Source organism: Microtus oregoni, unplaced genomic scaffold (genome assembly GCF_018167655.1).
Source record: "Microtus oregoni isolate MIOR12 unplaced genomic scaffold, Mior012 000002F_ref0000024, whole genome shotgun sequence".
Taxonomy (NCBI): Eukaryota; Metazoa; Chordata; class Mammalia; order Rodentia; family Cricetidae; genus Microtus; species Microtus oregoni.
In genome coordinates this window covers 47,574,178-47,590,753 of record NW_024543061.1, presented here as the reverse complement: position 1 = coordinate 47,590,753, position 16,576 = coordinate 47,574,178, and the positions used below count along the sequence as shown (strand labels likewise).

Sequence of the window (16,576 nt, the reverse complement as noted above, 5' to 3'; positions counted from 1 at the left end):
GCTATCATCAAACACACACACGTACACACACACACAGTTACATTGTGGCCTTCAGATTTTATGACCACATGGGGAGGGGGATTCCTGATACCATGGATCACTATTTATTTATTATCCTTTCTTAGAATTTCAGAGCATGCCCATCCCTGTTCTCTGAAGTTTTGAGAAAATCTGTTTTTTTTTCCTGTCATACAATTTCTATTTCAAATAAGTCTTTCTATAACCATCTTTTCATAGCATTTCCAGTCAATGAACCTTATTCACTATCAACACTTCAAAGGTCATTTGGAAAGTCACATTTCTGATCCTGTTCTTTCCAGTCTGGCATTGTTCACCTCAGGCTGCGTGTCCTCCACAGGAAATGGGACAACTGCTTAGCAATCTCCTGTTTGGTGAAACGTGCCATTGAAGTGTGTCAGTTCCCATGGTGGAAATAACACCACTAGGTCCAATTTCAAGTTCCTATAATGACTGGCATCACTGAACAGGAAGCTTGGAAGAAAGGCACAGAGTCAGCCCTTCCTTTAGCCTGGGTGAGCAGACTCCAACCCGTTAACACATCAGACTTTCAAACCCAGTGGACCCAAACAGTACTCACCAGCTTTCCAAATTAGTTAGTATGGTTTTCAGATATTATGAATAGATCCAAAGAATCCTTTATTTGTTATTTTTTTTCTTGGTTTAAAGATTCAGGCCCACTATTGACATATACATAGCAGCTTGCATAAGTAATCTAGCTAAGAGAGACTATTATGTCTCATCTAATTATTCTTTCTCAGAGTTATGTTTAGCCTTTCTGAGTTACTATACATGTCAAGAGGCATGAAAAGTTAAATAACTGATACTAATATTATCATTTTCCCTAAAATTTAAAACTCTCATTCTTTGGTATAATTACGTTGTTTCATGTGGAAAGGTAGTTGAATTGCAAAATATTTCTTATGCTTCAGAGAGCAGGAGGAAGGATGGTGGATGGTAACCCTCCCCCTCCCCCCACATTCTACAACTCAGTTTAATAGTCTTTTAGCCACCACCTGGATATCTCATCAGGCAACCTAATTCTGCTATACGTACCCTCTAGGTACCATATGCTGTAATTATATAGAGAGCCAAGTGTTGTTCTCTAATTAGCTCACTTGGCAGAGGGGACTTAGAAACACCATGATGGATATTTACTAGTGGATCATAATTGACTATGGCATATCTGTTATTGAAATATCAAGGAGAAACTAAACAACCGAAAGATCGCGGCCAGAAGTAGTGTATGATCGCAGATCTTCAATATTTACATGACATCGATGCATCTAAGCCACGGAACAGATTTTCCTACTGGCGATGACGAAGTCTGGAGGAACTCAAATCATGGCTGTGCTTCCACCAAATAGGCACAGGACACGGCCTGTCTGGTTTTAATAGCCAGTCACATCACTTCAGTTCTAATTGCTCTTAATTACGTGCCACTTCGGTTTGGATATTTTCATGATCACTTAAACCTATTTGATGATACCAATCTATTTTGTCTGAACAAAGGCACTGCTGAGATAATTCAAGGATTTCATTTACCTCTTCTCCAAGGGCTTTAGCTGGTTCTGACCCAGCCTTGAAACCAGACCATTACCGCTCACCCCTGCAACTCTCGGCAACTATAAAGTTATGGATACAAAGGCTGCCAATTTATTACTGAAAAATTGAAGTGATTAAGAGTCAAGGCTGCTGTGGCCACTCATACCATTGATATTAAAAGCATCGTCAATTTCCCACTGTTTTAAAAGGGAGATAATGAAATGCTTTACTTTTATTAATAACTTTTTTGCCTTATGACCAGATTCCAGATGCTTTATACAGCACAGAGAATTAATATATCTCTCTATAATTGTTTCATCTTCTAGCAAAATGGGTGAAATCATGGATGAGAGACTAGAGTATATGAGACATAGATTTAATGTTCAGCTCTAACTCTGCCAAGCTCATACAAGCTTCCATTAGGTAAATGCCCTGGTTAGAGTTAACAACAGCAGCGACTTCAAAATGTGTTTATGAGGATTCAAAGGAATTTCAGCAAGTATTTAGCAGAGGGCATTGCAAAGATCTTTTTTAAAAAAATGTAATAAATTGGGGAAGGAGGTTGAAAATGTTCATTTTCTTATTGAGATTTAAATGGTGGCTACAGGACTACCAAGAACTACATGACTAGAGCGAAAGAGAAAAGTTGCCTAACTCTCCAAGGTCCCTAATGCCCAAGGTTTATTCATGAATGCGCCAGCGACAGAGGGTGATCAAAGTCTCATTTCAGACTAATGGCTGGAGATTCCCCAGGGCTTCCTGCAGCCAAGCTGACGCACGGTGCTTCTGTCGCTATTATTTTATATCCATTCACATGATCTCATAATGTCAATAATCTCTTAGGAAACTCATGGCATCTCCTTATTGAGGATGATTCTATTTCTTCCACCAAAACCCTGCAGACACCGAGTCTTCCCTGACCCACATTTCTCCTCTGTGAGTGACTTGCTAATGTATACTGCATGTGTGTGGGTGCCAACATGCTCACACACCCCCTTTTCTCCATCGGCTTCTTTATGGGGATTACCTGCTTTAACAGCCGCTCAAATGCATATTTTGTTGGGAGCCCCTATTGGCAGGTCCTGCCTGCCTGGGATGGCATCTTCTCTGAATGTTCCCCAAGCACTGCTGTTTGAGAGGTTTGGACTCTCTTATGTTAATTTGTGCTTTGCTGGTGGCTTTTTAAATTGCTTCATGGGTTTATATATTGGTGCAGTAACCATGTTTTATGAAGCCCTAGGAAGCAAGGCTCACGATTTCTGTCTCTTTTTCTCCTGAGCTAGGTCTTTAATACACTTTGTGAACATAAAATTTAAAGAGAGCCACTATGTGAAACAGCTGGTGTGAACAGGGACCCCCAACCAGGGATGGGTTTCCAGCTTGCCTTTGCTGCGATGTGGAGCTGGTCAGCGATGTGGGGAACATGGCCAGGTTTCTGTTTTCCTTGCTGCTCTGCCATTCTTTGCCCCTGTGCCTTCGTGTTTAAAGCCCCTACCCTTGATCTAATTTCTCCAAAGGGTTCATGTCTTTGCAAAAGAAGCCTTCTTGGCAAAAGTCAGGCTCTCTTGCTCTCTAGAGCCAAGGGAAATAATTTAGGCCTCCAACCAAATTTCCTTCCCCTTCACTTTGCATTAGATGGGCCCAAAGGAAGCGACAATTTAATCAAAAGTATAAGCACAGGAAATCCAAATAAAGTAAAAATAAAAAGAAACCCAGCCAGGGGGAAGGGCATGTAGCTATGACGATGCTTTACTGGGCTTTGGTGGTCAGAAGGGGGTTTCAGGAACTTTCTCCTATGAAGAACCAGGCAATCAGTGTTTTAGGCTTCAGAAGCCAAGTTTCCATTGAAATTAGTCAACTTTGCCCTTCTGGTGTGAAAGCAGACATGGATGGTTAAGCAACAAATGAGTACAGTTGCCTTTGATAAAAAGAGTCATGTGTAGACACTGAAGTTTGTCATTCACAATACTGTTGTGTGTCACAAGATGCTGTTTCTCTTCAGAGCCACTTGACAACTTTCAGACTACACAAACACAAGCACAGAGCTGGCTCCCGCCTGGGGTCCACAGCTTCTGTGTGGGACAGAGCGTCTGGGGAAGGGACATCATGTGTAAAGGCTACCTGAGGACACTAAAGCTGTCCAGTGCGACTGACAGGATCCAGTAAGACTGAGGTGAGAGATGGTCTAGACCAGTGGTTGACTGCACTCTTTAAATAGTCTAGTCAACCTTCCTAAGGCCTTGATCCTTCCTCATGTTGTGGTGACTCCCAACCATAAAATTATTTTTGCTGCTACTTTATAAGTGATTTTTTGCTACTGTTATGAACCATAATGTAATTGTCTGATGTGCAGGATATCTTATATGTGACACCCAAAGGGTCATAATCTATCTACAGGTTGAGGACTGCTGGTCTAGAGACTTATAAGACGCAAGGTGCTCTAAGATATGGGGGCTGCTGACACAGGTTGCAATATCGAGATGCATATTATAATCACCTAGGAAACAGAAAACATTCACAGTCTTCTGGGTCCATCTTAGAATCTGTAAAAAATTAAGATCCAGACACACATGCATGTGTTTATATAAATACAGTCAAGGCATGCATGCACATGTGTATGTGGGTGTGTTACATGTGTGGCATATATGTATGTATATGTGGCTGTTCATGTATACACAGGTAGAGAAGCCTGAGAAGAATATCAGACTCTATTGCTCTTTGCCTTGTTTTTTTTTTTTTTTGAGACAGGGTCTCTCACTGAACCTAGAGCTAGACTGGTAGTATAAACCACATTAATCCTCTAATCTCTGCCCTCAAAAGGACTCAGGTGGTAGGCAAGTGTGTAACCAAGTCCAACTCTTTATGTGAGGGCTGGAAAACTAAAACAAGAACGTTATATAACAAACACTCTTAGTAGTTGAGCTAGCTCCTCAGCCTGAGACTTGGATGTGTGGAGCCGCTGTTTGTGCTAATGTAGTTAATGAACACTAATGTTCAGGGTTTATACTTGGGAAGGACATCTGGGTTTTCGCTGTCAAGATGGAGGACTTCTGCCCTCTGGGAGCCTGGCGATTTCCTGGTTGGATGCCCAGTGAGTCACGGCAAACACTGATTACAGCTGCCAGATTCAAATGGCTACACATAGGATGCTCCTTTAAGGACGTGTGGAGAGGCATCCCAGTGCCCTCCTGAATTCTTGCTGGTCTTCAGTCAAATGCAGTTCCTCAGTTTGCATCATTGTGATCTTTTTCCTACCAGTTCTGAGAAGCACCTCACTCAGCCTTATCTCCACTTCAAATGGTCCCTTTTCCTTTCAAATAAAACATGTTTCTAAACATGGTCACTTTCACCAATCCCATCCAAGGAGCAGATGCTTTTGTTTGGTTCTTTTATTAGTTACATTCTGATTGCTGTGATGGGCTACATGGTAGAAACAACCTAAGGGAGCAGCGATTTACCTTGGGCTGTGATTTCAGTCCATCGGGGTAGGGAAGGCACAGCAGGATTCATATCCACAGCAGTGGTTGACATATGGGTGGAGCTCCACACATCTTCGTGACTCAAGAACCAGAGAGTTCAGGCCAGAAGCAGGGCTAGAGTGTAACCTCTCTGAGTAACCCACTTCTATCCTTCTATGCCTCAATCCACAGCCTCCCCTAAAGAGCACCATCATCTGGCAGCCAAGTATTTAAACACAAGAACCTGTGGAAGCTACACCACATTCCAACTGCAGCAGCTGGTTTATTCAGTACACAGGAAAACACTGAGTATCTACTGCATTCTTGCCACAGTGCAAGGCCTGCCTGTGTGCTCTAATACAAACCGCCTCTCTCTCCTCAGCCCTTGCAGCCTGTGAGGAGAAAGGAATACCAGTTTCTAAGAGAATAGGGTGAATAGTCTTTGTCCTTTAAATGACTGTGGATGTTTTTAAGTCCTTTTTCTGTCACCCACAGAAGCCTGATTCCAATGACGCTATGTCTATCACATCAAATGCTTGTTGTACAGAGGAGGAATGAGAGACGTGACAGGCATGTAGTAAAATGAATTAATCAGAGGTGTGAGGTGGGGAGCTTCAGCATTTAGAAAAACCTGGGTGAGGACTGGCCCCAAGAGGGAACCAGCTCAGAGGTTGAAGAGCTGGAAAGTTAATATAAGGATTTATTATTATTTATAATAATAGAGGAATGACAGGGGCAGATGGCTGGCTACCAAGAGCATTTGTATAGGAAACACTGCAAAGCATTAATAAAAAACCAAAACAAACATTTCTTTTAGATTAAGGATCTGATTTTACAGTTTCCTGAATGAATTCCGTATGTATGTTTAAGACCTAATCAATACTCCGCAGCTTGAGTCAAACAGGGGTTAGGCCAGTCTCAGGTGGTCACTATCTTAGTGTGGCCAGGACATTCACCCTGAACCATAATATTACATGACGTAGTACATTAAAGTAGAAAAGGCCATGGCTGAGGGTATGTTCCTGGAGTCTTCCAAAGGACTACACAGTGAACAAATGTATCATGAGTAACATTGGAAAGAAATCTCTCTCTACCCCTTAAGAGGTGTTTAAGATCATGAATGTCTTACCTGTGGCTCCGAGACAGGTAAGCTGAGGTAATGAGGGAAAACTGCAGAACTAAATTTGGAGAAGCAGGACAAGGTTTACTTCCACAACTGTGCATGCAAAATTAAAGTGATATAGTACTGCCAATAAGCAGGGCAACAGAGTCCAAGAAGAACCATGGAGCTTGCTGTTGCTTTAATGTTGTTTTGCCTCCAAGGCAGGATTTCCATTATTATGGAGATGAACTGCCTCTAATTATTGCAATAACATAATTGTTCCCCAGGGCGGAATCCCTAATAACAGAACCATATAGCTCTGCAGCAACTGTATGAGATATCCTGAGGGCAGGTTTCTCATTAGGAGCACATATAGAGACATTCTGCCTGCAGAAGAGAAACAGAATGCCTGGAGCAATCAGCTTTCCTTCCCACACTAGGACTCAATGGGCCTTCTGGGCAAATACCTGCCATCACACTTCAGCCCCGGGTTTCACACCTTGCATACAACATGGAGTTTCACAGCCCTGTGCTGGGATTCCCATCCATGTTTTACATGAATTTTAACTCTTTTAAATGCCTTTGGGAAGACAGGCAAATTGAGGCCATGATCCGATTTCACCTTGGAGGCAGATGGATGTCAGTGTCTCTAAAAAGACATGTGAACACGGTTTCACTCCTATTTGGGTTGAGTGTTTTAACAGACTGCTAGTCTTGATCGGGTTACACTGTGCAGTGCAGGCAAATCTAAATATGTGTTTCATTCCAAAAAGATATGGTGAAACCTCTGAATGCTTAGTGTGGGTTTAATTATCTTCCAAACTGGTCCACAGTGACACAAACATGCACTGTCCAAGGTGATGTTGGGCTGCTCAATCGGAAATATTGTTCGTTTTGTCAGGCCTATTCTCAGTAGAAGCCACTTGCTCTTTCTCATGTCTTTCTCCTGCTTTGGCTTTTGTCTGTGATGTACACCAAGTGATTTCATCTCTTTCAGTTTTCTTTGTGCCCTCCCAGCCAGCTTGGCTTCTCTGTCTTCTGTGGAAATGGGGGTTCCTAAGGGCTCCTTCCACAGGCTGGTCTGACCTGAACACTGCAGGGGTTTTTATCTTCTGGTGATAAAACTCCAGGGTTTTTATCTTCTGGTGATGGAGAGCTCTCTGTTCCCACCCTTCAGCTTAGACAGCTGTTTACAACTTCCTACTAGGAAATGGCTATGAAACACCCACCGAGCACTGGGCAGGGTCTAGACAAAAGTGTGATAGATTGGAATAAACTGTTTACAAAGGGCCCAATGCAGACACACAAGAGCCCATCAGTATAAATTAGGATATCACAAGAGGAAGTGAGGCAGGTACAGAGAGGACTCACCTGTGCTAACTAGGAAGACAGAGGAAAGGGACCACAAACTGTGGATTGGAGGAGGCCTGCAGAAGCCAAAACTAGATTCTCCCCTAAGATCGCAAAAGAGATATAATCTGATTGAGGCCTTTGTTTCGGTCTAGTAAGACCTGTTTCACAATTTTGATGCTTTTAAGAGACATGTACTAATTTATATTGCTTAAACCAAAATACATCCCCAAAACACACAAGTGTGAGGTTTACGTGCATGCATATGCATACACACACACACATGAGACTCATACAACACAGACACATACACACGCAAAAACAGACAGACATACACATACACAAATATTAACCACACTTTGTTTCTCTCGTTCAAACTACTTTTTAAAAAGATTTGTTTATTTATTTTTTTACCTGAATGTTTTGCCTACATGTATGTATATACATCATATGTGAACCTAGTGCCCACGGAGGCCAGAAGAGAGCATCGGATCCCCTGTAACATGAGTTATGGATGGTTATAAGCTACCATGTGGAAACCAATTCTGGCTTCTCTGCCCAAGACACAAGTGCTTCTAACTACTGAGTCATCTCTCCAGGTCCCAAACATCTTTTTAAAAATATTCACTATTGTAGCAAATGACATTATCGCTCATAAACTATTTAAGTAGGGATCCTTGGGATCAAGTTCTGTTTTTCCTCTTGCTTTCTCAATTCTTCTGCTTAGAACATTAAGGGACTTAAATTCTAGCCCATACACCTATCTCCCCTCCTTATTCAAAGCACACTGATACCATGCAGCCACTCACGATTTCCATCCTAGACTGCTGCCTACACTTGGCCTCACTGTGCTCCCAATCTAGTTTCACTTCGTTTCTTGCTGCTGGCTGCACATGAAGCAGCAATCTTTCCGTAGCATGCACGCAGCTATGCACAACTCCACATAATCCTTCAATTCCACCCAGGGTCTTCAGTCCAAGTCTAAACTCCTCAGACCTAAAACACAAAGTCTCTACAATCTATCACTGTCATAATTTTTCAATGTTTCTTCTTAATAAATCACCTTTATAACATATACCTCAACATTGAATCTCGGCAGTAGAGCATGAGCATCTTGCTGGCTGGGTATATGGTTTTTTCCCCTCCTATTCTTAGTGCCAAGCAGTAGGTCTAGAAAGTGGCAAATGCCCAAAGAGTGCCCTGTTCATTGAATGAGACTGGAGTTGGGTAGCTTTAGGCAGAATGTCCCTGCTGCTGTCCAGAGCCATTACTGTGATACCCAGGCTATAGTTTTAAGAATCTTTTCTGAACTATTCAATAGCCTACTTGTACCTAGTTATTATCTTTTAGCTTGACATAATGTATTACCTTCATGTCTATGAGAAGTAGAGGGGGAAGTGGCAGGTTCAAATGCGATTAAAAATAAAAGGTTTTTATTTTTTATTTTTTTGACGTTAGAGGGAAGTAAACTATATCCTCTAAGTGAATTTTCCAGACATCTATACTTACCCTTTCAACTACAGGTTAATTTTTTAAAGTAACTGTTTTCAGGAAGCAGTTTTTTTCAGATGAATTATGTACTCTGTTTTACTAATCTAAGTTCACAAAAGACAAATCTTTTCCTTTTAGAGAAGCAAGGGGACAATAATAAAGACCATCCTTCTCTGCATTGATCCATTTCTCATGAATGCTGCCTTTAGTTCAGGGTGACATACTTTTAAGCAGACATTCAAAGAAATGACCAATATGGTGCGGGATGGGGGGTAGCAAATGATATCATACAAAGAACACCGTAAAGAAATAGGATAGTTGAGCTTAGAGTAGATTTCTGGGAAGTACATAAAGAGGCAGAAGAGAGCAGTAAAGAGGAATTAGATTTGTTAGCATAGCTTCATAAAGTAGAACAAAAGATGAGTGAATGCTGCGGGGAATAGAATTTTTCATCTAGCTGCATCTCCATCATTAGAAGTACCTGGGAAATGATGAAGAACTAGATTTTGTGTGGCTCCTTTTCCTGGTTGAGAGATAGAATCCGTGGGAATTGTAGTGGAGGGTTGGGCCATGATGCCTGCCCACTCTGAATTCTCTATTCTTGTAATAGCAAGTAGATTTATTTGTTAAAGTTTGTGCGCCACTCACAGTTTAAGTCAGTGGTTCTCAACCTGTGAGTCACAACCCCTTTGACAAGGAGTCATTATTGTAGCAAAATTACAATTGTGAAGTAGAAATGGGAATAATTTTAAGGTTGGGGGTCACCACAACCTGAGGAACTGTATTAAAGGGTCAAAGCATTAAGAAGGCTGAGAAGCACAGGGCTACGTAGTCAGAGGGGGTATTTCTCCACATTCCTTAGAAGATAATCACCTGACCCCCCATCCAAGCAATCAGTAATCATTGAGTGCAACTGGTCTAGAGAAGAACTTGGGCCATGACTGACTCACCTGAGACCTAGACAATCTGTTTTTGTAGCATGAATAATAAAACCTCAGAGACAGATGTTGGAGTTAAACCTGAAGATGAAAAAAGCAAAGCAGCCAGCCACTGGCTCTTACTTCTTCCTCAGACCTAAAATATGTGAGAGCTTGTCTCCATGAATCCCAAAGATTCCAAACTCTGCACTCTACACCCCACGATCTCACCCATTTTTGATCTGAGGTAGAGGTAATAGTCAGTGGATGGCTGCTTTGCACTTCTGATCTTCATGTTGAACCCCAATATCTGTCTCTGGTTTTTATTATTTGTGCAACATGTTCTGGAACCTCTGTGATCAAATTTGGGGCTGCTGGTGGCCCTCATACTAGGAAGAGAAAATAGTTTGTTGGAGAATGGAACCAAGGCAGGCAAAGGTGTTGATGAGACACAAGAATATAAGGCAGAGTTCTGATGGTATCTTATTAGCCATGATTAGAGTCACAATCTATACCTGATGTTCTCAAGTAAGTGATGAGAACATTCACTTTTACAACTTTTATGAAGTGAGTTCATCTAATTTGTAACCATAAGGGTACACCCCAATGGTTATCACTGTACTTAGAATTCTAGGATTTTAGGTTATTAATGATTCTGTTATTTCTGCACATTGATGTTTTTGTTATAGCATAAAACCAATCTTATTTGCCTCAAGGGCCTTCTGTCTAAAAACTGAAAGTAAACAAAATAATCAACTTTATTCAGTTAGTAAGTTTAATTGCTCAATTCATCCAAATGATTGGAACTGCTTCCCTGGTGACTGGAGATCCCTCCTGAGGCCTGAAATAGTGGGGTTGTTCGGAACATCTGATCAAACACCAAAAGCTTGGTAACAGTATAAGAAAATAAGACATATTCATTCCATTTACATAGGGATCTGGGACCTGACCTGCGGCAAAGCTATGCAATTGCTGTACTTTCTCATCTTTAATTTGGATGTTTGGGCTAATATAAGTAAAAGCAATGTTAATATGTTTTAAATTTATAAATAAACAGAAATGGAAACAATAATTTTAGAACAATATTTTAAAAATACCTAGCATATGATGTTAAACCAGTATTTCTCATTGTATAGTCACTGAACTAACATGGAACTACCATCTGAATTTAAGATAAAAGAGCCCATGTTTTCTCCATTTTCTTCCTTAAACTTTTTTGGCAAATTCACAGTTAAGTGGTTAAAATTGAAATTAAATAGCAATCGATAACTATGGTCTGACTAAGTCTTTCAAAAACATAGAATTTAGGGAGAGGTTGTGGAGAAAGGGGTACACTCATCCATTGCTGGTGGAAATGCAAACTTGTGCAACCACTTTGGAAAGCAGTGTGGCGGTTTCTCAGGAAATTCGGAATCAACCTACCCCTGGACCCAGCAATACCACTCTTGGGAATATACCCAAGAGATGCCTTATCATACAACAAAAGTATATGCTCAACTATGTTCGTAGCACCTTTGTTTGTAATAGCCAGAACCTGGAAACAACTGAGATGCCCTTCAATGGAATAATGGATGAGAAAGTATGGAATATATACATATTAGAGTACTACTCAGCAGTAAAAAACAATGACTTCTTGAATTTTGCATACAAATGGGTGGAAATAGAAAACACCTAAGTGAGGTAAGCCACACCCCAAAAGAGGAACATGGGATGTACTCACTCATATTTGGTTTCTAGCCATAAATAAAGGACATTGAGCCTACAATTAGTGATCCTAGAGAAGCTAAATAAGAAGGAGAACCCAAAGAAAAACATATAGGCATCCTCCTGAATATTAACCTTCATCAGGCGATGAAAGGAGACAGAGACCCACATTGGAGCACAGGACAGAAATCTCAAGGTCCAAATCAAGAGCAGAAGGAGAGAGAGCACCAGCAAGGAACTCAGGTCTGCGAGGGGTGCGCCCACACACTGAGACACTGAGAATTTTCTATCGGGAACTCACCAAGGCCAGCTGGCCTGGGTCTGAAAAGGCCTGGGATAAAACTGGACTCGCTTAACATAGTGGACAATGAGGACTACTGAGAACTCAAGAACAATAGCAATGGGTTTTTGATCCTACTGCACGTACTGGCTTTGTGGGAGCCTAGGCAGTTTGGATGCTCACCTTACTAGACCTGGATGGAGGTGGGGGTTCCTTGGACTTCCCACAGGGCAGGGAACCCTGATTGCTCTTTGGGCTGACGAGGGAGGGGGACTTGATTGGGGGAAGGGGAGAGAAATGGGAGGCGGTGGTGGGGAAGAGACAGGAATCTTTAATAAATAAATTCATTAATTAAAAATAAATAAATTAATTATTTAAAAAAGAATTTAGAGAGAATATTAATTAAAAAGAATGTTAAATAATGAAATTTTGTCTCAATGTAGTTACATGAGTTCTTTGTAATTAAGGGATTAATAATTTGTATTTAAAGGTTAAAGACTCACTATTTGATTCTGCAGAGTCTAGTTTTAACAGAGAATTAGGGTTAATAAGGTAAAATGTTAGAAATTATTACTCAATGCTAATTACCCTTTGTATTATTCCACTATGTCAATCTTCTCCTAACATATGGATTATAATTTTTCATTCACAATAGCATGTATGATTGATTTTATTCATTTGTCCACGGGAAAAAAAGCACTTATTTTTCCAATGAGGAAACAATAGTGAGATCTGTTTGATCTGTCGCTCTTCAAATTGTATCAAATGTTCAACAGTGCACATGTCTTACTTGGAAGTTAAAAGCCAATGGCTTATGTAACCAACTCACTCTATAGATTCATGGCACTCCTTGTGGTTATATCAACATTTTAGACACACATGGTTTCTTGTTCCTAAGAATCAGAATTTCAAACAGTATCTGGATGCCTATTTTTATGAAGTGGTCCAACACCTGACCTGCATTTCCAAGTGGTTGCGGGCCGGTTGTGTCCTGTCTTTTTCTTTTATTTTCCACTTGGCTACTTGTGAGCACATCTACATTACCAAATCCAGTCTACCTACTAATATTGGAAAAAGTGAGGTAGAGCCTTGAGAACATGGCACCCATATGGAGATGAAGTGCTAATATTGATGCTTTGGGACCAGCCTGATGACACTGGAGGTGGAGGTGAAAAATACCAGAAACTAAGGAACAGCATGGAGTATCTTCAGTTTAAATGTACTTTCTGTGTCAAAGGAATGGGGAAGCATGCTTAGTGTCTATTAATGAAACCAACACAACTTGGATAGGGCACAGTTTACAGTAAGCAAAGTGGTGGAAATAATAAATCAAATTCTTTCATCCTATAGAAAATGGCATAATAATATACTATCTTTTAAGAGAAAATTAAATCAACGATGTGGAAATGGTTAAGCGTCAGTAAAACTAAGCTATCATTAATGCAGTTCAAAATACTAGGATGTCATGTATAAATAGGTGTGCACATTGTCTCTTTTCTTCCAGGTACATAGAATGATTATATTTTTTTCCTCAGGATGGTATTTGGCTTGTTTTGGCCAACATAGCATTAGTGAATGCAAAGTTGCTTCTTTTCCAGCCTGAAACACTAAGAGGCCATGTGTGTCTGAGCCTTTCTATTCTGCAGTGGGAACACTACAAAGAACTGGTCTTCTGAGATTGTCCTTGCAGGAGAGCAGAGACACCAGTAGACCCTTACTGCTGTGCAGTATGAATGAGAAATTGCTTTTGCTGTTTTAGATCATGCTTCTTATATTAGCACAGTATATTGAACCTCAATAATTTCTCAGACTTAATTAATGGTTTTGATGCATCTTTAAATCTCTACCATTTTTTAAAAGCAATTTATTTATGTAGAATTTATTCTCTTTCTCCCTCTAATGTGTGTGTGCCACCAAACATGAATGCTGGGAGTGGAATTGTGGCCTACAGCAAGAGCCTTCTCTATCTCCATATAAAGTTCTCTTAATGTTATGTCTTTAAATCAAGTCAAAATTAAAACCTTAAAAAATTCTGCCTTATCTATGGAAAGAGAAACCTGGACACCAAACCATCCTCAAAACCCTCCACCTATGACCTGCCCTGCCTGCAGGATGTATTGGTACAATGACGGTGTAGAACTTGTGGAAGTGGCCAGCCAATGTTTGGTTGAACTTAAGGCCAATGCTACAAGAGACAGTCCATGCCCTACCAGAGGCATGATATCCTAGAGACCTAGGGTAAAAATATACTCTCCTGGAAAAAAATAAAGAAAATGATTCCTAATGATATTCTGCTAGATTAGTATCTTGGCCAGTCATCATCAGAGAGGCTTCCTCTAGCAGTTGATGCTAGAGGTTACAGAGACCCAGAGCCAAACATTATCAAAGAGAAAATCTAAGTTAGAAATCTCTATCTGGTCCCTTCCCTCGGAGATCTGAGAACCCAGCAGAAGAGAGGGAGAAAAGAATGTAGGAGTCAGAAGGCATGGATGACACCAGGAGAACTTGGCCTATTAAATTAACTAGGCAGGGCTCCCATGGACTCTCAGAGACTGAAATGGCCAACATGGGCCTGAGTGGTTCTGCATCAAGTCCTCTGCATATACGTTATGACTATTAGCTTAGAGCTTTTGTGGGAATCCTAACAGTGGAAGAGGGCTGTCTCTGACTCTTTTGCCTGGTTATGAGACTTTTCCCCCTCCTATTGGATTGCCTTGTCCAGTCTCAATATGAGAGATTAAACCTTGTCTTATTATATCCTGCCTTGTTCTGTTTGGCTGTTGTCTACTGAAGGCCTGCTCTTTCTGAAAAGGAAACAGAGGGACAGTGGACCTGGAGGAGAGTGGAAGTGGTGCGGTGACCAGGAGGACTGGAGGGAGGGAAATATGCATTTGGAATGTATTCTATGGAGGAAAAATCTATTTTCAATAAAAATGCAGCATTTTCTAAGCAATGTATCTGGTACACATTACTTATATTTCAATTATATCCAAAGGAATATGTAGCCATTTAATGTAATCTAATATACCACATTTCAAGAAACACTAAGGTAGAATGGAATGTTCCTCGTGTTTTAGTAAGAAATTCTGCTTTTTAGTACTGTTGCACCTTCTAAATACCTATCTGAATGCCCAAGGACCAGCTGTGCTACCAAGTTTGGAAAGAAGAGCTTCTTTTGGCCATAGCTGGTGCTTTCTATGGGGTTCATACTGAGGCAAGTGATGAGAACACGCTACAGCTGAATGTTTGGATTTCAGTGGGTAATCTTTGCCATCCCTTCCAAAGTTCAGGAAGCATAAAGGAAAAGGGGGGCAGAGAGATCCAGACTGCAGATTATTGTAGAACGCTATCTTCTGGATATGTTAAGGCGGGCTGCTGCATGCTTGAACTGCAACAGCTATACTTGTCTGCACAAATCCTGTCCATACTCTGATCCGCTGACGTTATTTTATCAAAAGAGGTAAGAGTCATGAAGTCCTACTCCTCTCGGACTTATTGGCTGGTAGTGGTTGCTGGAGGAGGAAGAGACAAATCTTCAGTGGTATGGCCACTGATAGTTGCCCGTGTTCCTATAAGTAACCCTAAGGGAACTTGCTGAGTCACCAAAAAGCAAAAATACAAGTCATGAAAATAGAAAGGAGGTTATGTGGGGGAGTGAAAAGGAACCTGCAGCAGTGGAAAAGGATAAGAGAGGGGGAAGAGGGTGCATATGATTAAAATAAATAATCCATAGGCACAAAATGTCACAATAAAATACATTATATATAGTTAATATATGCTAATAAAATAAAAATTATTTGCCTTAAAACTTGAATGCCGGTCCATTTTTCAGTGGACTATGCTGTATCCCGAATATATAAGAAATCAGAAATGGACATCTCTTCTGAAGTTAATATGTGTGTGGACATATATCACATAGAAACTGTATCAAGTTTGTTTATAGAAATTATTAAGAAGGACAACATCATCAGCACAGTGATCTAATTTGTATATGCAAATTTGAAGGTGTGCAGGTGTAAAAGGGTAGATACACACATTTTTAAACACTTCCTTATTGGATCTATGAATACTTGCCCTTTAACATCAATTAAAATCATTATGTATACAGCTGGTAAATCCTGTCTTATGGGTGACAAACACAGGTTCATGCATAATTACCCCTTTCCAGCAGATCGAATACATTACAGAAAATGGTAGAGGATATTTTACAGGGGTGACAGCCCAGACAAGGTCTTGGAGATATGTGCCACTTGGTACTATCGGATGTCAAACTCCAAGTAACCCATACACATTTACACCCTTTAAACAATATGCTTTCTAAATGTAATTCATGTGTAATAGGAAGCAGAGGCAATGACAAATTCAGATATTAGAACAAATCGGGTCCCTTAAAGAGATACAAATTAATAATCAAGCAGGCTATAGGCCACCTATATAACACCAGGAAACAACAGACAGTGCCAAATGTTTGAAGAGCTGTCATGGAATGGAACTAAACTGATTTGACTAAGCCAAGGAATTATGATGGACAGATATATATGAAAAAAAGTTTAGGCTAAAGGTTTATTTTCAGTTGCTCACCTGCTGCAAGCAATGTGAGTCCTCACAGGGTTAATGCAACCTCTCTCTGTGTGGAAGGCTTTCTAGAACCCCAATATTAAGAAGGAGCACGGAAGTCAATATTACCACCTGTCTTATGCAGCTTCCTGCT

General features: G+C 40.6%; 1 protein-coding gene across 6 annotated transcripts in view; it reads right to left on the bottom strand.

Annotated features, from left to right (window-relative positions):
* Cntn4 (contactin 4) overlaps nt 1-16,576 on the bottom strand; it is a 995,812-nt gene that overhangs the window by 141,596 nt on the left and 837,640 nt on the right. The gene's annotated exons all lie outside the window — the stretch shown is intronic.